We start from the raw sequence: 9255 nt of genomic DNA on the forward strand, positions 1-9255 counted from the left end.
GGTGGGGCCTTCAGAGCCTGGCATCTGGGACTGAGGAGGGAGGACAGGGCAGGGAGAAAGAGCAGATGCTCTGAAAGGTCATCCCTGGCCCTGGCCCCCCGGCGGGAGGCTGGAGGGACTTCCCTTAGCGAGTCCGTGGCCGTCCCTTCTCATCCTCGCTTGTTTTCTTCTCCTGTAGGGGGATTTTCCTTTTATTTCTTTTTTTTTTTAATTGCGGTATAACTGGGGCGCCTGGCTGGCTCAGTGGGAAGAGCATGAGACCCTTGATCTCAGGGTCATGAGTTCGAGCCCCATGTTGGGTGTAGAGATTACTAAAAAAATAATAAGCATAACAACTAAATAAAAAAAAAAAAAAAAGAAAAAGAAATCTTATCCCGGGGGCAAATAATATACTATTTGTTAATTTTTTAAAATCTTTTTTTTAAACTACTTTTTTTTTTTTTTAAAGATTTTACCTATTTTATTTATTTGACAGAGAGAGATCACAAGCAGGCAGAGAGGCAGGCAGAGAGAGAGAGAGGAGGAAGCAGGCTCCCCACTGAGCAGAGAGCCCGATGCGGGGCTCAATCCCAGGACCCTGAGATCATGACCGGAGCCGAAGGTAGAGGCTTAACCCACTGAGCCACCTGGGCGCCCTAATTTTTAAAAAATCTTAACAGAATTAAATAAATAAAATAAAATTGAGGCATAACTGACATACGGCTGCTTTATTAGTTTTACTCGTACAATGTAATATTCAGTATTTGTGTACATCGTGAAATGGTCATCACAGTGTTGAGCTAACGTCTATCATGGTAAATGGTAACAAAATTTTTTTTCCTTCTGATAAAACTTTTAAGATTTGCTCTTTCAGGGGCACCTGGGGAGCTCAGTTGTTAAGTGTCTGCCTTTAGCTCAGGGCATGGTCCCAGGGTCCTGGGATCGAGTCCCATATCGGGCTCCTTGCTTGGCAGGAAGCCTGCTTCTCCCGCTCCCACTCTCCCTGCTTGTGTTCCCACGTCAGGCTCTGTGCTGGGCATGGAGACTGCTCAAGATGCTCTCTCTCCCTCTCCCTCTGCCTCTCCCTCTCCACGTGTGCACACAATCTCTCTCATTCAAAAAGAGAATTAATTAAAAAGGAAAAGAAACGGGGCCTGGTGGTGAGGAGCCAGGTAGTTCTAGAGAGTGAACATGTCGGGGAGCGGACACAGGGGAGAGAGACGCCCAGCCAACCCCATCTCTCCCTCACCAGTACACACCAAACCAACCATCATCTGAGCAGCCACCAGACAGTGGGATGGTCGGTCAGCTCGCGCTCAGTCATGGTGAAATACTAAAAGAAGAGAAAGTACGGACACCAAGAACACCGGACTGTCTGCCACAAGGATGCTTCTATAGTCGCAGGCCTGAGAACCAGCGTGTCACTGAGGGATGAGTCCAGGCCCCAGTCCTTGTGCTGGACGAGGCAAGTGATGGACAAAGGCCCCCATTGCAGCTCAATACCCCACGGTCACAACCTGGCCCCCCAAGCAGAGGATTATTTGATCCCCAAGTTCACGGTGCTGAGGTGGGGACCCTCTGCCTGAGATCACCTTCTAACACCCTCGGTAGAATGGACCCACCATGGGCCAAACTCGAACGCACATGGCCTGCTTTATGTCACCCGAACAGAAAGGGGAGAATGTTAGATGTTTGGAGTTTACACTCCCTGTGGCCAGCTTCATCCTGGCAAAGAAGAGACAACAGACCCCCTTTGCCAGGCCCTGGGACAAAAACCAAATTTCTCAGTATGTCCATGCCAAAGGTGTTCAAGGAACAGTGATCTGGTGTCCATGCATTTCTAGTCTATTTTGGGGATATGACGGTTCATTTTAGGTGTGAACTGGGCCTGGCCACAGTGTCCAGATACGCCAGGTCGAACCTTATTCTGGATGTTTCTGTGAGGGTTTTTTGGATGATATTCACAGAAATCAGTAGCCTTTGTGTAAAGCAGATTGCTCTTCATAATGGAAGTGAGCCTTATCCAATAAGCTGAAGGCCTGGATAGAACCAAAGGCTGAGGAGAAGGGGATTCTGCCAGCACATGACCTTGGAGCCTACCCTGTAGGCTCAACCCTTCCTGTGTCTCCAGCCTGCCAATTTTGTACTTGGCAGGCTACACAAGGCCCTGAACCCAATTTCTTAAAGTCAACTGGACTGCCATCACAAAATTCCAGAAGCTGGAGGGTTAGACCACAGAAATTTATTTTCCCACAGTTCTGGTGACTAGGAAGTCCAAATTCAAGGTGCCAGAAAGTTCACTTTCCAGTGAGCACTCTCGTCCTGGCTTATGGACGGACACCCTTCTGCTGGGTGCTCACAAGGCAGAGAGAGGCAGAGAGAGGGAGAGACTTACTGAGGGAGAGATGGAGCTCTCCAGTGTCGGGTCCTACAAGGACACTAACCCCATTAGATCCAGGCCCCCCCCATGACCTCATTTGACCTTATTTACTCCCTTACAGGCCTATCTTCAAACGCAGTCACATTGGGTATCAGGGCTTCCGTATGAATTTGGGGGTTGGGGGGACACGATCCAGGTCACAGCAAATGTCCTTCTATCCACGTGCACATCTGACCGGTTCCATTCCTCTGGAGAACCCTGACTAATAGAAGTGGGACGAGACTTTCTTTTTTTTTAATTTTTTATTTTTATTTATTTATTTTTAAGATTTTATTTATTTATTTGACAGAGAGAGATCACAAGTAGGTAGAGAGGCAGGCAGAGAGAGAGAGGGAAGCGGGCTCTCTGCTCAGCAGAGTCCTGGGACTCGATCCCAGGACCCTGGGATCACGACCCGAGCCGAAGGCAGCGGCTTAACCCACTGAGCCACCCAGGCGCCCCGGGACGAGACTTTCTAAAAAAAAAAAAACAAAACACCAGCACTGTTTGTCACAGACGACGGAGTGCACATGCAAACCTAGGGTTCTCCTCCCCTCTATGTCTTCACGTATCACCTCTGGATGGCGGTCTCCCACCCCATCTCTAGTGCTGTGTGTGCAGCAGACAGAAGAGTGCAGTGGTTAAGGTTAAGGGCACGAGCACCAGCATTGGCGAGCCTGCAGGCAACGCCAGTTCTGCAGGACTGTGTGACCTTGGGTGGGTTATTATCCCCCTCTGGGCCTCATTCCAACTATAACATACAACATATAACCCAGCTATAACGTATAATCCAGCTATAACCCAGGCACCCCTGGACATCGGTTTTTAAGTGAGCAGACTTTATTTAGAGCAGTTTTAGCTTGACAGAAAGTTGAACAGATAGTACAAAGAGTTCCCATGTATCTCCTCTCCCCTGAAGATCTCCACAGTTTCTAGGGGCGCCTGCTTGGCTCAGTTGCTAGAGCACAGAACTCTTGATCTTAGGTTTGTAAATTCAAGCCCCACACTGGGTGCAGAGATTACTTTAAAAAGAAAGAAAGAAAGAAAGAAGATCTCCACAGTTTCCAGTTTTCCCTATTATTAAACCTTGCCTTAATGGGGAACATTTGTTTCTTTCTCTCTAAAATAAATAAGTAGGGGCGCCTGGGTGGCTCAGTGGGTTAAAGCCTCTGCCTTCTGCTCAGGTCATGATCCCAGGGTCCTGGGATGGAGCCCCATATCGGGCTCTACTCAGCGGGGAGCCTGCTTCCCTTCCTCTCTCTCTGCCTACCTGTGATCTCTGTCAAATAAATAAATAAAAATCTTTAAAAATAATCTTAAAAAAAAAAGACATAGTGTGGAACATTTTAGTTACCACTGAAATTTATTACAATGGAACTAATTTTGATATGTTGTTATTAAACAGCGTTCACAGTTTACATTAGTTGTCACTCTCGATGTTGTACATTTAAAAAAAAAAAAAAAAGTTGTAGCAGGCGCCTGCGTGGCTCAGTGGGTTAAACCTCTGCCTTCAGCTCAGGTCATGATCTCAGGGTCCTGGGATCAAACCCCGCATGGGGCTATATGCTTGGCAGGGAGCCTGCCTCCCCCTCTCTCTCTGCCTGCCTCTCTGCCTACTTGTGACCTCTCTCTCTGTCAAATAAATAAATAAAATCTTAAAAAAAAAAAAAAAAACAAGCTTTAGGGATGTCTAGGTGGTTCAGTTCATTAAAACATCTACCTTCTGGGACGTCTGGGTGGCTCAGTGGATTAATGCCTCTGCCTTCGGCTCAGGTCATGGTCCCGGGGTCCTGGGATCGAGCCCCGTATCAGGCTCTCTGCTCAGCAGGGAGCCTGCTTCCCTTCTTCTCTCTCTCTGCCTACTTGTGATCTCTGATGGTCAAATAAATAAATAAAATCTTTAAAAAAAAATCTGCCTTCAGCTCAGGTCAGGATCCCTGGGTCCCGGGATCAAGCCCCACGTCCAGCTCTCTGCTCAGCAGGAAACCTGCTTATCTCTCTCCCTCTGTTGTGGCTCCCCCAGCTTGTGTTCTTTCAAATACATCTTTAAAAAAAATAAAAATAGGGGCGCCTGGGTGGCTCAGTAGGTTGAAGCCTTTGCCTTTGGCTCAGGTCATGGTCTCAGGGTCCTAGGATCGAGCCCCGCATCGGGCTCTCTGCTCAGTAGGGAACCTGCTTCCTCCAATCTCTCTGCCTGCCTCTCTGCCTACTTGTAATCTTTGTCTATCAAATAAATAAATAAAATCTTTAAAAAAATTTTAAAAATAGGGGCGCCTGGGTGGCTCAGTGGGTTAAGCCGCTGCCTTCAGCTCAGGTCATGATCTCAGGGTCCTGGGATCGAGTCCCGCATCGGGCTCTCTGCTCAGCAGGGAGCCTGCTTCCTCCTCTCTCTGCCTGCCTCTCTGCCTACTTGTGATCTCTCTCTGTCAAATAAATAAATAAAATCTTTAAAAAAAAATTTAAAAAATAAAAATAAAAATAAAATACGCCTCATTTTTCAGACCAGTTTCAGGTTCACAGCAGAATTGAGAAGGTACAGAGATTTCCTACACACCTCCTGCCCCCCATTACCATCATCCCCTGCCAGAATGGTATTTCCTTGCAACTGATAAGCCTCCATTCACACATCATTACCACCCAAAGTCCCCAGTTTGCATTAGGGTTCACTCTTGGTGCTACACTTTCCAGAAATTTAGATAAATGTGGAATGACAGGTATCCATCACTAGAGTTCATACAGATTATTTTCACTGCCCTAAAAATCCCCTGGGCCCCACCAATTCAGCCCTCCCCCAGCCCCATCAACCCCTAGAAACCACTGATCTTTTTACTGTCTGCGGTTTTGCCTCTTCCAGAATGCCATAGAGCTGGAATCCTACAGTCTGTAGCCTTTACAGGCTGGCTTCATTTATTTAGTGATGTGCATTTAAGGTTCTGCCATGTCTTTTCGTAGAATAGCTCATCTCTTTTTAGTGCTAATATTTCTGGATGGACCAGGAGGATGTGCTTATTTATCCACTTGTTTCAAAAGCTGGGGGCTTTCAAGTTTTGACAAGTTTTTGTGTGGACATTAAAAAAAAGATTTAACTGGGCGCCTGGGTGGCTCAGTGGGTTAAGCTGCTGCCTTTGGCTCAGGTCATGATCTCAGGGTCTTGGGATCGAGTCCCACATCGGGCTCTTTGCTCTCTGCCTACTTGTGATCTCTCTCTCTGTGAAATAAATAAATAAATAAATAAATCTTCAAAAAAAGAGATTTAACTAATTAAATGAATTAATAATCTAATTAAATTAATTAATTAAACTACTTAATTTAGGAAGTGGGGGAGGTGCAGAAGGAGAGAGAGAATCTTTGTTTTTGAAAGATTTTATTTATTTATTTGACAGAGAGAGACACAGCGAGAGAGGGAACACAGCACAGGGAGTGGGAGAGGGAGAAGCAGGCTTCCTGCGGAGCAGGGAGCCCGATGCAGGACTGGAACCTAGGACTCTGGGATCATGACCTGAGCTGAAGGCAGATGCTTAATGACTGAGCCACCCAGGTGCCCCAAGAGAGAGAATCTTAAGCAAATTCCACATCAAACCCAGAGTCCAAAGCAGGGCTCAATCCTGGGACCTGAAGATCACGATCTGAGCCGAAATCAAGAGCCAGACGCTCAACTGACTGAGCCCCCCTGGGCGCCCCATGTGCGGACATAGTTTTTAACTCATTTCTGTAAATACCAAGGAGCATGATTGCTGGGTCATATGGTAAGAGTTAAGTTTGGCTTTGTAAGAATTGCCCAACTATCTTCTGAAATGGTCGTACCATTCTGCATTCCCATTCATATTTTAATTTACAGACAGGTGGCCTAAAATGGCAGGTGGTCCCAGGAAGGGTTACACAGGTGTGAGCCATTATTGCCCGTACTCCTAGTGGTTCCTTAACACCGGCTTCTTTTAGCATGCAATATCCTTCAGCTTACTAAGCTCATTTCTTCAACAATTTTTTTTCAAGATTTTATTTATTTATCTGACACAGAGAGAGATAGCACAAGTAGGCAGAGAGGCAGGCAGAGAGGGGGGGGGGGGAAGCAGGCTCCCCGCTGAGCAGAGAGCCCAATGCGGGGCTCGATCCCAGGACCCTGAGATCATGACCTGAGCAGAAGGCAGAGGCTTAACCCACTGAGCCACCCAGGCGACCCCCACCTTTTTTTTAAAAAGATTTTGTTTATTTGACAGAGAGATACAGCGAGAGAGAGAACACAAGCAGGGCCAGCGGGAGGAGAAGCAGGCTCCCTGCTGATCAAGGAGCCCCAGGAAGGGCCCAGTCCCAGGATCCCAGGACCCTGAGATCATGACCTGAGCCAATGGCAGGTACTTAAGGACTAAGCCAAGGAGGCGCCCCTCTTCCACACCTTTTAAAGAAGCCTTCTCAAGTGCTCCTCTTTGTCCCAACAGAAGAGGGTGTCTAACCAGTCTGGGCAGGGCATCAAGTTAAGTTTGAGCTGAGTCCTTGTGGGCGCCAAGGAGGGAGGCCGGGTGGGGAGGGAGGCGAGTCTGAGGGCAGTCATGCTGAAGGGTTGTGTGTGGACACCTGAAGACCAGAAAAAAACGAAAGGGGCCCCAGGGTCAGGTGCGCACAGCTGCTGTTTTGAAGCAGGTGGAGGAAGGATTGAAAAGAACTGCAGGTAGGGGAGGGGAGCGGGGCCTCACGGGGCACAGTCGGAAGCTGGGGCCGCATTCTGAGGCATCCGGGACTGATTAAACAGGTAAAACCTACACTTAGTCTAAAAGGGGTAGATCTCCATTCCCAGATGGTTGCTCCTCCCAGTCACGAGACCAGAGCGGAGCTGGTCGGGGCCTGCGCCTCTCTCCCCCGTTCTGTACCCCCACGCCCCCACCCCCCGCCCTGGCCATCTGTGATCCATGACAAGTTCCTTAACCTGCCTCGCCTGGGAAGAGGCCACTGGGGCGATCACAGGCGGAATCTGCTCAGGTTGCCAAGAGGATTTCATCCCAGATCCCAGTCCCGGGGCCAGAGGGACAGCCTCACCTGGGAGCTCGCGGGCCATTCGGGTTCTGAAGCCCCGCCCCAGATCTGCTCTGTGGGTGTGGCCCAATCCTCTGAAGGGTGATAGGAAGGGTGATAGACCCTCCGAGGCATTCTGGTAGCCACTCTAAAAATGTGGATTCTGTGGGGCGCCCGGGTGGCTCAGTGGGTTAAAATTTCTGCCTTCGGCTTAGGTCATGGTCTCAGGGTCCTGGGATGTTTCCCGCATCAAGCCCCCCAGCAAGCCCCCCATCGTGCTCTCTGCTCGGCAGGGAGCCTGCTTCCCCTTCTCTCTGCCTCCCTCTCTGCCTGCTTGTGATCTCTGTCTGTCAAATAAATAAATAAAATCTTTTAAAAAAAAAATGTGGATTCTAGCACACACTTAAATCTGGAATTTAAAAAAAAAAGGTAATTTTAATCACATGGTCACAATAGCTGGAAATTGCTTGCTGGAAGGACCCTGACTTTCTCCGAGATTTGGCAAGCAGGCAGGGTAGGTTGGGGAGTCCGTGGGTTTGCCCCACTGGAGTCACTGCTTCCTCCGTTGTTCACAGATTTTCCAGATGGTAAGACTAACATTGTGCTTTTTATATAAATACAAATTCCAGATGTCCACCAGCGAGGGTCTCAGAACCTCCAGGAGCTTCTCCAGGCTTGGGATTGGAACAGCCCCCTTGCCGGGGTGCCTACTTGGCCAAGGTGGGAAGCCCTGCTCAGGCGAGTGCTTTGCTGATTTCTCTAGAATGTATCCTCTGTCAGGGCAGAGGAGTGCCACAATACAGATGAATGAATCAAGCGACGAGTTAAACTGTTTTTGTTCAGTTGTCTTGTTCCCCATTGTGACTGTAACTCCCAGAGGGGAGAACCTCTTTCCTTTTTTTATTTTTTTAATATTAATTTTAATTTTTTCGAGGACCAGAAGGGCAGAAGGCGAGAGGGAGAGAAACCCAAGCAGGCCCCATGCCCGGCGGGGAGCCAGACATGGGGCTCGATCTCACAACCCTGTGATCACCACCTGAGTCGAAACCAAGAGTCGGACGCCTCACTGACTGAGCCACCGGGTGCCCCGCTTTCCTTTATAATTTTCTTCTAGCAACTGAGGTACGATTATCACAGAGAAGGGACCTAGCAAGTCTTTCGAGATCACTAATAAGCAGATGCATCTACCCGTGTGTTCATTGGCCCAAATTCATGCACCCACCGCCGGCTGGGTGGAGTGAAATAAGCAGACTTTCCACACAGCTCAGGGTACAAAAGCCAGGTAGTGAGTTCTCTAGACTGTAGAGCGCTGTGGAAGTTTCCTACAGACTCTGAGGCAGAGTGACGCTGTGAGGACTGATGCCCTGACCAGATCCCATGGCTCCTTCTGCTGATTCTTCAGGGGGGAAACTCAGAAGGGCCACAAGAAGTATGATTACACACACACACACACACACACACACACAGGCTCACTCCCAAGAGCAGGAGAGCCCAAATAGGCCCAAATGGATATGGAAGGCCTCTGAGCCCAAGTTTTCCTGGTAAACATTGTCCTAAGCACTTTACCTGCTTCTCTGGATGGAAGCTTAGAACCACTGAGAAAATACAAGTCAGTGATCAGCAGCTTTGCTTTTTTTAATCTCATGGTATTATGTTTATCAGAATTTTCACCCCAGAGAGCTGTAAGATCTTTATCTATATTTTAAAAACTCTTTAGGGATGCCTGGGTGGCTCAGTCAGTTAAGTGCCTGCCTTGTGCTCAGGTCACGATCCCCCGTTCTTGGGATCGAGCTCTCCCCCCCAATCGGGCTCCCTGCTCAGTGGGGAGCCTGCTTCTCCCTCTCCCTCTG

The 9255-nt window shown here is 48.5% G+C and overlaps 1 long non-coding RNA gene and 1 other non-coding gene across 2 annotated transcripts; both read left to right on the forward strand.

Moving 5' to 3' along the window:
* Window positions 1-229: 229 nt before the first annotated feature.
* Window positions 230-302, forward strand: TRNAK-CUU (transfer RNA lysine (anticodon CUU)). Its single transcript has one exon. It is a non-coding gene; the product is annotated as a tRNA-Lys (tRNA).
* A 6622-nt stretch (window positions 303-6924) lies between these two features.
* LOC131823539 (uncharacterized) lies at window positions 6925-9255 on the forward strand. Its single transcript, XR_009350597.1, has 3 exons — window positions 6925-7145; window positions 8035-8125; window positions 8346-9255. It is a non-coding gene; the product is annotated as an uncharacterized LOC131823539 (long non-coding RNA).

Source organism: Mustela lutreola, chromosome 2 (genome assembly GCF_030435805.1).
Source record: "Mustela lutreola isolate mMusLut2 chromosome 2, mMusLut2.pri, whole genome shotgun sequence".
In the NCBI taxonomy this organism is placed as follows: Eukaryota; Metazoa; Chordata; class Mammalia; order Carnivora; family Mustelidae; genus Mustela; species Mustela lutreola.